This window comes from Giraffa tippelskirchi, chromosome 3, assembly GCF_054371585.1.
Source record: "Giraffa tippelskirchi isolate mGirTip1 chromosome 3, T2T-mGirTip1v1.2.pri, whole genome shotgun sequence".
Lineage (NCBI taxonomy): Eukaryota > Metazoa > Chordata > Mammalia > Artiodactyla > Giraffidae > Giraffa > Giraffa tippelskirchi.
The window spans coordinates 57,004,663-57,015,353 of record NC_137277.1 but is presented as its reverse complement, the minus strand read 5'-3'; the positions used below and the strand labels follow the sequence as shown (position 1 = coordinate 57,015,353).

The 10,691-nt window shown below is 41.7% G+C and overlaps 1 pseudogene; it reads right to left on the bottom strand.

The window, feature by feature from the left end:
• Positions 1 to 2,448: 2,448 nt before the first annotated feature.
• Positions 2,449 to 4,201, bottom strand: LOC145540422 (growth hormone-inducible transmembrane protein pseudogene; annotated as a pseudogene).
• Between the last annotated feature and the right edge of the window lie 6,490 nt (positions 4,202 to 10,691).

Here is a 10,691-nt window from a genome sequence, read left to right as displayed (position 1 = left end):
CCCACTTGGCTTTGCACTCCAGGATGTCTGGCTCTAGGTGAGAGATCACACCACTGTGGTTATCTGGATCATGAAGATCTTTTTTTGTATAGTTCTTCTGTGTATGCTGGGCTTCTCTGATAGCTCAGTTGGTAAATAATCTGCTTGCAATACAGGGGACCCCGGTTCAATTCCTGGGTCAGAAAGATCTGCTGGAGAAGGGATAGGCTACCCACTTCAGTATTCTTGGGCTTCTTTTGTGGCTCAGCTGATAGAGAATCTGCCTGCAATGCAGGAGACCTGGGTTTGATCCTTGGTTGAGAAGATTGCCTGGAGAAGGCAAAGGCTACCACTCCAATATCCTGGCCTGGAGAATTTAATGGACTGTATAGTCCACGGGTTTGCAAAGAGTCAGACACAACTTAGCGACTTTCACTCTGTGTATTCTTGTCACCTCGTTTTAATATCTTCTGCTTCTGTTAGGTCCATACTGTTTCTGTCCTTATATTGTCCATCTTTGCATGAAATATTTCCTTGGTATCTCTAATTTTCTTGAAGAGATCTCTAGTCTTTCCCATTATATTGTTTTCCTCTGTTTCTTTGCATGGTTTATTTAGGAAAGCTTTCTTATCTGTCCTTGCTATTCTTCAGAACCCTGCAGATTCAGAACTCTGCATTTCCTTTTCTCCTTTGCCTTTTGCTTCTCTACTTTTCTCAGCTATTTGTAAGGCTTCCTTAAACAATCATTTCACCTTTTTGTGTTTCTTTTTCTTGGGCTAGTTTTGATCACTGCCTCCTGTACAGTGGTATAAACCTCTGTCCATAGTTCTTCAGGCACTCTGTTTATCAGATCTAATCCCTTGAATCTATTTGTCACTTCCACTGTGTAATTGTAAGGGGTTTGATTTAGGTCATACCTGAATGGCCTAGTGGTTTTCCCTACTTTCTTCAATTTAAGTCTGAATTTGGCAATAAGCAGTTCATGATCTGAGCTACAGTCAGCTCCTGGTCCTGTTTTTGCTGGCTGTATAGAGCTTCTCCATCTTTGACTGCAAAGAATATAATCGGTCTGATTTTGGTATTGACCATCTGGTGATGTCCATGTGTGGAGTTGTCTCTTGTGTTGTTGGAAGAGGGTGTTTGCTATGACCAGTGCGTTCTCTTGGCAAAACTCTGTTGGCTTTTGCCCTGCTTCATTCTGTACTTCAAGGCCAAACTTGTCTGTTACTCCAGCTATCTCTTGACTTCCTACTTTTTTGCATTCCTATCCCCTATCATGAAAAGGACATTTTTTTTTTTTTTTTGGTGTTAGTTTTAGAAGGTCTTGTAGGTCTTCACAGAACCATTCAACTTCAGCTTCTTTGACATTAGTGGTTGGGGCATAGACTTGTATTACTATGATATTGAATGGCTTCCCTTGGAAACAAACAGAGATCATTTCTGTCATTTTTGTGACTGCACCCAAGTACTGCATTTTGCTTGTGTTGACCATGAGGGCTACTCCATTTCTTCTAAGGGATTCTTGCCCACAGTAGTAGATATAATGGTCATCTGAACTAAATTTGCCCATTCCAGTCCATTTTAGTTTACTGATTCCTAAAATGTCAATGTTCACTCTTGCCATCTCCTGTTTGACCACTTCAAAGAGCATTTTCGTATTACTCAACACGAGAATTGAAAATGTGTGTATGCTATTTGGCAGAGAACTACAGAATTTATTCTCTAGAAGAAAAAGCAGACCTGAAGCATTACATTACTGGCACATCTGAAACATGCACACAAGTTCTTTTTTTTAAAATTTTAATCAGAGGATAATTACTTTACAATATTGTGATTTTTTTTTGCCATAGGTATGGATGTGTCCCCTTCATCCTGAACCCACTCCTGCCTCCCTCCCTCCCCTCTCCTGAAGCCTTTGGGTCCTTGCTTCATGCGTTGAACTTACACTGATTATCTGTTTTACATACGGTAATGAGTTCTTATCTTCTTTTTATCTCTAGATACTTTGAGACTATCCTGTTCCCTATAATTGGTAGCACTCCTTCCTTTTAAAAATTTATTGTTTATTTATTTATTTTTGGCTGTGCTGAATCTTCATGGCTGAGTGTAGGTCTCTCATTGTGGTGGCTTCTCTTGTTGTAGAGCACAGGCTAGAGCCTGTGCATGGGTTTCAGTGCATGGGCTTCAGTAGTTGCAGCACATGGACTTCCTAGCTGCAGTTTGCAGGCTCTAGAGAGCAGACTCAGTAGTTATGTCACATGGGGCTTCATCACCCCATGGCATGTGGAATATTCCCAGACTAGGGGCCAAACCCGTGTCCTCTGCATTGGCAGGAGGATTCTTAGCCACTGGACTACCAGGAAAGTCTCAAATTCTTATCTTCTAAACTTCAACAAAAGCTGCTTGCACAAACTATTTAATACATATCTGCCCCTACTAAACAAGCCAGATATTTGATGTATTAAGAAGTCAGAAGTTGGTCACTTCACTTCTATTGCCTCCAGTTGCTAGAATACTGGCAACTCGCATAAATATGTTTACTGGATCCAGGTAGATTCCCTGCTTCAGACTGATGGGATCATATTTTAGAACTCCATATGCTGGTATGACTTCTGCATGCTTGATTATTTTCTGTTTGTCATACAGAAGAAATATGATGCAAAGAACTAATCCACCATCAATTGCCACTGAGTACAGAGTGGCACCAGCCACAGTGGTAGGTCGAAAAACATAGATCCCAGTGAGGACACAAGAGCAGACCCAGGCCCACCCTCACATGCTCCCATGTTCAGAAACTTCTCACTGGGCATACACACCTATGGTCACAGGGAAGAGGCCTCCCACAATGCCAACTGTCTACCACCCAGCTCTGAGAAGAGGCCCTCTTAATATTGCTAGAGGAGCCACCACAGCACACATCGCATCAGGATATGGTAACCAAGCAAGATGCTTTGGGCCTGGGCTCTAGTCATATGGTATCAAGCATACCAACACTTCAACTTCAATCATCGCTGTGTGACAGTGGGTGCCATTGAAAGCTGCACCCATTGCTAGCCGAGCCTCTCATCGAAGTTCATGAGAGCAGTTCAGCTCACTGCCAGAAAAGACGGACGCTGCGAAACCGATACTGCTGTGAAGTGCATACAGGTGGAATGAATTCTATCCTTTACATACTGAGGCCAAATTACAGCCTTTTCAATAGCTCCAATCCCATTAGACATTCCAAGCACATAGCAACACAAAGCTCATAGACCAACATCTTCCCATCAGATCTATTTAAAATATTTTTTCCAATGATGGTTCCAAAGCTGCCTCTGTGAGTTCTTGGCCAGTTTTCCCATGCTGGATCCCAGTTCTTGTCCTTGTGGCATATTCCCTGCTGGGTGTTAGGAGCTACTGATTCTTCATCACGGAATTCTTTTTTTTTCTTTGATTTGGTTATGTTGCAATTCTTTTTTATCGTTTCCAATTCTTTATATAAAAAGAATAAGTTTGTATAAACAAATAGAACCTACTGTGTTGCACAGGGAACTATACTCAATATCCTGCAATAACCCACAGTGGAAAAGAATCTGAACAACAATACATATGGAAAAGAATTTGAACAAGAATACATACATATATCCATATATCCATATATATAACTGAATCACCTTGCTGTATACTGTAAATCAACTATACTTCAACAACAAAAAAGAATAAATCCATGATTCAAATAAAAAAAAACTATATTTAAAAGTATGCTTTGTGAATTCACTTTACTTCTGTGCTTCTTTAGTCTATTCCCTACCCTTATATATATACATATTTTTTGCATATACTTTCAGTATTTCTTATTGCAGGTATTGGCAGATGCAAATATATAATTATCTTCCCTAATTCTTTACTCAGAGGGTAGAATACAGTAAACACTTTTTCATACTTTCTTTTTTTTAAAATTTATTTTATTGAAGTATAGTTGATCTACAATGCTGTATTAGTTTCATGTGTTGCTGTTGTTGTTTAGTCACGAAGTCATGTCAGACTTTTGCAAAGTGATTTAGTTTTTAATATATATGCATATATATTCTTTTTCATGTTATCTTCCATCAATGGGATTCTCCACAATAGGGAAGGTAAAAGCTGGGTGGAAAACCCTAGAAGGTGGTGTCCGCAGACACACAAGTCTTGCAGCCAGCATGGTGGTGCACCAGGTTTACCAAGCATATCTGAAATGCTCAGTCCCTGGTCACCTCAAGTGCTCAATTTCCCTTCAGGGCTGGCAAAACACAGCCACACACATGGCCTGTGCCCTCAGTTCACCTCTTACTCTATAATTTTCACTTAATAAAAATTATCTTGAGCTGAGATCTCAGACAATGTGAACAAAAATCAGGGAAGGAATAAATGAGTACAACTATGCTAAACTCTTCATCTTAAATAAGAAAAATTCCCAAGAATGGTAGCTCTAAAGAATGTGCTAACTATTGGACAGTGGCACTCATCTCCCTTGCTACTAAAGGTCATGCTTAAAATCTTTCATGCTAGGCTTCAGTGTTATATGAACCAAGAACTTCCAGATGTCCAAGCTGGGTTTAGAAAAGGGAGAGGAAACAGAGATCAAATTGCCAACATTCACTGGATTATAGAGAAAGCAAGGAAATTCCAGAAAAACATCTACTTTTGTTTCATAAACTACTCTAAAGTCTTTGTGGGGATAATAACAAACTGTGGAAAGCTCTTAGAGAGACGAGAATCCCAGGCCATCTTACTTGTCTTCTGAGAAACTTGTATGCAGATCAAGAAGCAAAAATTAGAACTCTGTATGGAACGACAGATTGGTTCAAGATTGAGAAAGGAGTATGATAGTGCTGGCTGCTGTCACCCTCTTTGCTTAACCTATATGCTGAGCACATCATGAGAAATGCCAGGCTGGATGAGTTACAAGCTGGAATAGAGATAGGTGGGAGAAACATCAACAACCTCAGATATGTGGATGATACCACTCTAATGGCAGAAAGCAAAGAAGGAACTAAAGAACTTCTTGAGGGTGAAGGAGGAGAGTGAAAAAGTCAGGCTTAAAACTAAATATTAAAAAAAAAAATAAGATCATGGAAGAGAAAGGCAAAGGAGAAAAGGAAAGATATACCCATTTGAATGCAGAGTTCCAAAGAATAGCAAGAAGAGATAAGAAAGCCTTCCTAAATGATCAATGCAAAGAAATAGAGAAAAATAATAGAAAGACTAGAGATCTTTTCAAGAAAGTTACAGATACCAAAGGAACATTTCATGCAAGATGGGCACAATAGAGGACAGAAATGGTATAGACCGAAAAGAAGCAGAAGATATTAAGAAGAGGTAGCAAAAATACACAGAAGAACTATACACAAAAGGTGTTCATGACCCAGATAATCATGAGGGTGTGATCACTGACCCAGAGCCAGACATCCTGGAGTGTGAAGTCAAGTGGACCTTAGGAAGTATCACTATGAACAAAGCTAGAGGAGGTGATGGAATTCAGGTGAGCTATTTCCAATCATAAAAGATGATGTTATGAAAGTGCTGCACTCATTTTGTCAGCAAATTTGGAAAACTCAGCAGTGGCTACAGGACTGGAAAAGATCAGTTTTCATTCCAATCCCAAAGAAAGGCAATGCCAAAGAATGTTCAAACAATTGCACTATTGCACTCATCTCACACGCTAGCAGAGTAATGTTCAAAATTCTCCAAGTCAGGCTTCAACAGTACGTGAACTGTGAACTTCCAGATGTTCAAGCTGGATTTAGAAAAGGCAGAGGACCCAGAGATCAAATTGCCAACATCTGTTGGATCATAGTAAAAGCAAGGGAGTTCCAGAAAAAACATCTACTTCTGCTTTATTGGCTATGCCAAAGTGTTTGACTGTGTGTATCACTATAAACTGTGGAAAATTCTTAAAGAGATGGGAATACCAGACCACCTACCTGCCTCTTGAGAAGTCTGTATGCAGGTCAGGAAGCAACAGTTAAAACTGGACATGGAACAAAAGACTGGCTCCAAATAGGAAAAGGAGTACTTCAAGGCTGTATATTGTCACCCTGCTTATTTAACTTATATGCAGAGTACATGATGAGAAAAACTGTGCTGGATGAAGCACAAGCTGGAATCAAGATTGCTGGGAGAAATATCAATAACCTCAGATATGCAGATGACACCACCCTTATGGCAGAAACTGAAGAGGAACTAAAGAGCCCCTTGACGAAAGTGAAAGAGGAGAGCGAAAAAGTTGGCTTAAAGCTCAACATTCAGAAAACTAAGATCATCTTATCTGGTCCCATCATTTCATGGCAAATAGATGGGGAAACAATGGAAACAGTGACAGAATTTATTTTTGGGGGTGCAAAATCACTGCAGATGGTGACTGCAGCCATGAAATTAAAAGATGCTTGCTCCTTGGGAGAAAAGCTATGACCAACTTAGACAGCATATTAAAAAACAGAGACATTGCTTTGCCAACAAAGGTCTGTCTAGTCAAAGCTATGGTTTTTCCAGTAGTCATGTCTGGATATGAATGTGAGAGTTCGACTATAAAGAAAGCTGAGCGCCGAAGAATTGAGGCTTTTGAACTGTGGTGTTGGAGAAGACATTTGAGAGTCCCTTGGACTGCAAGGAGATCCAACCAGTCCATTCTAAACGAGATCAGTCCTGAATATTCATTGGAAGGACTGATGCTGAAGCTGAAACTCCAATACTTTGGCCATCTGATGAGACGAACTGACTCATTGGAAAAGACCCTGATGAAGATTGAAGGCAGGAGGAGAAGGGGATGACAGAGGATGAGATGGTTTGAATGGCATCACCAACTCGGACATGAGTTTGAGCAAGCTCTGGGAGTTGGTGATGGACAGGGAGGCCTGGCGTACTGCATTCCAAGGGGTCGCAAAGAGTTGCACATGACTGAGCGACTGAACTGAACTGAAGATCATGGCATTTGGGCCCATTCAGTTCAGTTCAGTTGCTCAGTAGTGTCCAACTCTCTGCGACCCCATGAATCGCAGCACGCCAGGCCTCCCTGTCCATCACCAACTCCCAAAGTTCACCCAAACCCATGTCCATCGAGTTGGTGATGCCATCCAGCCAACTCATCCGCTGTTGTCCTCTTCTCCTCCTGCCCCCAATCCTTCCCAGCATCAGGGTCTTTTCCAATGTGTCAAGTCTTCACATCAGGTGGGCAAAGTATTGGAGTTTCAGCTTCAACATCAGTCCTTCCAATGAACACCCAGGACTGATCTCCCCTAGGATGGACTGGTTGGCTCTCCTTGCAGTCAAAGGGACTCTCAAGAGTCTTCTCCAACACCACAGTTCAAAAGCCTCAATTCTTTGGTGCTCAGCTTTCTTCCCAGTCCAACTCTCACATCCATACACGACTACTGGAAAAACCATAGCCTTGACTAGACAGACCTTTGTTGGCAAAGTAATGTCTCTGCTTTTTAATACGCTATCTAGGTTGGTCATAACTTTCCTTCCAAGGAGTAAGCATCTTTTAATTTCATGGCTGCAATCACTATCTGCAGTGATTTTGGAGCCCCCCAAAATAAAGTCAGCCACTGTTTCCACTGTTTCCCCATCTATTTGCCATGAAGTGATGGGACCAGATGACATGATCTTAGTTTTCTGAATGTTGAGCTTTAAGCCAACTTTTTCGCTCTCCTCTTTCACTTTCATCAAGAGGCTTTTTAGTTCCTCTTCACTTTCTGCCATAAGGGTGGTGTCATCTGCATATCTGAGGTTATTGATATTTCTCCCAGCAATCTTGATTCCAGCTTGTGTTTCTTCCAGCCCAGCGTTTCTCATCATGTACTCTGCATATAAGTTAAATAAGCAGGGTGACAATATACAGCCTTGAAGTACTCCTTTTCCTATTTGGAGCCATTCTGTTGTTCCATGTCCAGTTTTAACTGTTGCTTCCTGACCTGCATACAGGTTTCTCAAGAGACTGGTCAGGTGGTCTGGCATTCCCATCTCTTTAAGAGTTTTCCACAGTTTATAGTGATCCACACAGTCAAAGGCTTTGTCCCGACCCAGGGATCAAACCTGGGTCTCTTGCATTCTAGGCAGATGTTTTCCCTCTGAGCCACCAGGGAAGTCCCCGGGCTCATTACTTTATGGCAAATAGAAGGGGAAAAGTGGAAGTAGTGACAGATTTCCTCTTCTTGGAGTCTAAGATCATTGAAAATGGTGACTGCAGCCATCAAATCAGAAATTTCTTGGTGGGAAAGCTTATGACAAACCTAGACAGTGTGTTGAAAAGCAGAGACATTATTCTGCTGACACTGGTCTATATAGTCAAGAGTATGGTGGTCCCAGTGGTCACTTACTGTTGCAAGAGCTGAACTGTAAAGACGACAGAATGACAAAATATTGATGCCTTGAAACTGTGGTGCTGGAATAGACTCCTGAAAGTTCCTTCGACAGCAAGGAGATCAAACCAGTCAATCTTAAGGGAAGTCAACCCTGAATGCTCAGGGGAAGGACTGATGCTGAAGCTGAAGCTCCAGTGTTTTGGTCATCTGATGCGAACAGCCGGCTCATTGGCAAGTCCCTGATGCTGGAAAGACTGAGGGTAGAAGGAGAAGAAGACGTTTGAGGATGAGATGGCTGGGTAGCATCACTGATGCAATGGACATGAACTTGGGCAAACTTCAGGAGATGGCGAGGGACAGGGAGGCCTGGTGTACTGCAGTCCATGGGGCCCCAAAGAGTTGAACATGACTGGACAACTGAACAACAACAACAAAGATCTCAGTCTATCTGAACAAAAATCAGGGAAGGAATACATTAGTAGAACTATGCTAATGTCTTCATCTTAAATAAGAATAATTCAAGATTCAAATTCTTAATGTCAACAATTAGAAAACAATTTTGTAGCTTGCTTTTTAAAGTGTTGACAAGAACTGTTGCACCGTTCTAGCCACTCACTTTAGGAACAGCACATTATATCACTTTCCTGGTCTTTCTTCCTCTCTTCTGCTCTCTTTTCCCTTTCTGGTTAGGAATGTGTCACAGGCAAGATGACATTCTATATTTTTTTATCCAAATATCATACCAGCTGGAGGCATTCTGCATTCCTTTTGGCTTTGTACTTTTTATAACCTATGATCAGATTATAGATGGTTAAAGATGGCTGCTTTATCCAGTTACCTATGCAGGATTTATGTAATGTTAGTGCTCATTTATTTTGATATGGAGATTGAGTTTGGGAGGATGTGCATGGATTTGAGCTGTACACTTGTCTCCAGGATACAGAGAATGCCTTGATGCAACTGAAACTTCGACAGTGCTAATTGGCAGGACGCCAAATGCAACCTAGAGGGCATCATAAGCAGTAGATGGAATAACAGAAATTCCTGGTGGTTTTCCTTTGGAAATACATCAAGAATCTAAACCTTTCTCACTAACTTCACTACTTCTACTTTGCTATTACCTCCCTATGTAACAATTGTAACTAGTTGGACTGCTCACCACTCCCTATTCCCCGACTCACTCTATTCTCAACATGATAATCTGAGTGATCCTTTAAAAACTTAAATCAGACCATGCTCAAAACCTTCTAGGGATTTCCCATTTCACTCCAGCAAAAGTCAACATCCCTATAATGATAGAACGGGGCCCGACCTAGCTCTCCTCTCCTTTCTAAGCACTTTCCTCCTTATCTGTTCTGCTCCAGACATGTGGATATTCTGAGCCACTTCCACCTCAGGAGATTTTTTTTTTTTTAACTGGAAGAAAGTTGCCTTACAATGCTGTACTGGTTTCTGCCATACACAACATGAATCAACCATTGTTGCTATAGAGTCACTAAGTCACATCTGACTCTTTGCTGCAGCATGCTAGGCTTCCCTGTCCTTCACTATCTCCCAGAGTTCACTCAAACTCATGGTCATTGAGTCAGTGATGCCATCCAACCATCTCATCCTCTGTTGTCCCCTTCTCCTCTTGCCTTCAATCTTTCCCAGCACCAGGGTCTTTTCCAAGGAGTCAGCTCTTTGCATCAGGTGGCCAAAGTATTGGATCTTCAGCTCATCATCAATCCTTCCAACGAATATTCAGGATTGATTTCCTTTAGGTTTGACTGGTCTGAGCTCCTTGAGATCCAAGGGCCTGCAGCGCCACAGTTCAAAAGCATCAGTTCTTCTGTGCTCAGCCTTCTTTATGGTCTAACTCTCACATCCATACATGACAACCAGAATAACCATAGGTTTGACTATACAGACCTTTGTCAGCAAAGTGATGTCTCAGCTTTTTAATACACTGTCTAGGTTGGTCATAGCTTTTCTTCTCAGGAGCAAGTGTTTTCTTTTAATTTCATGGCTGCCGTCACTATCCTCAGTAATTGGGAGCCCAAGAAAATAAAATCTACCACTGTTTCCATTAAAAAATGGAAAATCCCATCCATTTGCCATGAAGTGATGGACTGGGTGACATAATCTTCATTTTTTGAATGCTGAGTTCTAAGCCGTAAGTATACGTGTGTCCCCTCCCTCTTGAGCCTCCCTCCCAGCCCCCTGATCCCCTCTAGGTTGTCACAGAGCCCCGGGCTGAGCTCCCTGTGTCATCAGCAGCTTCCCACCATCTACCCACTTTACACATGAGTGTCAAGGCTACCCTCCCAACTTGTCCCACCCTGTCGTTCCCCCGCTGTGTCCACAAGTCTGCTCTCTATGTCAGCATCTCTATTCCTGCCCTGCAGATAG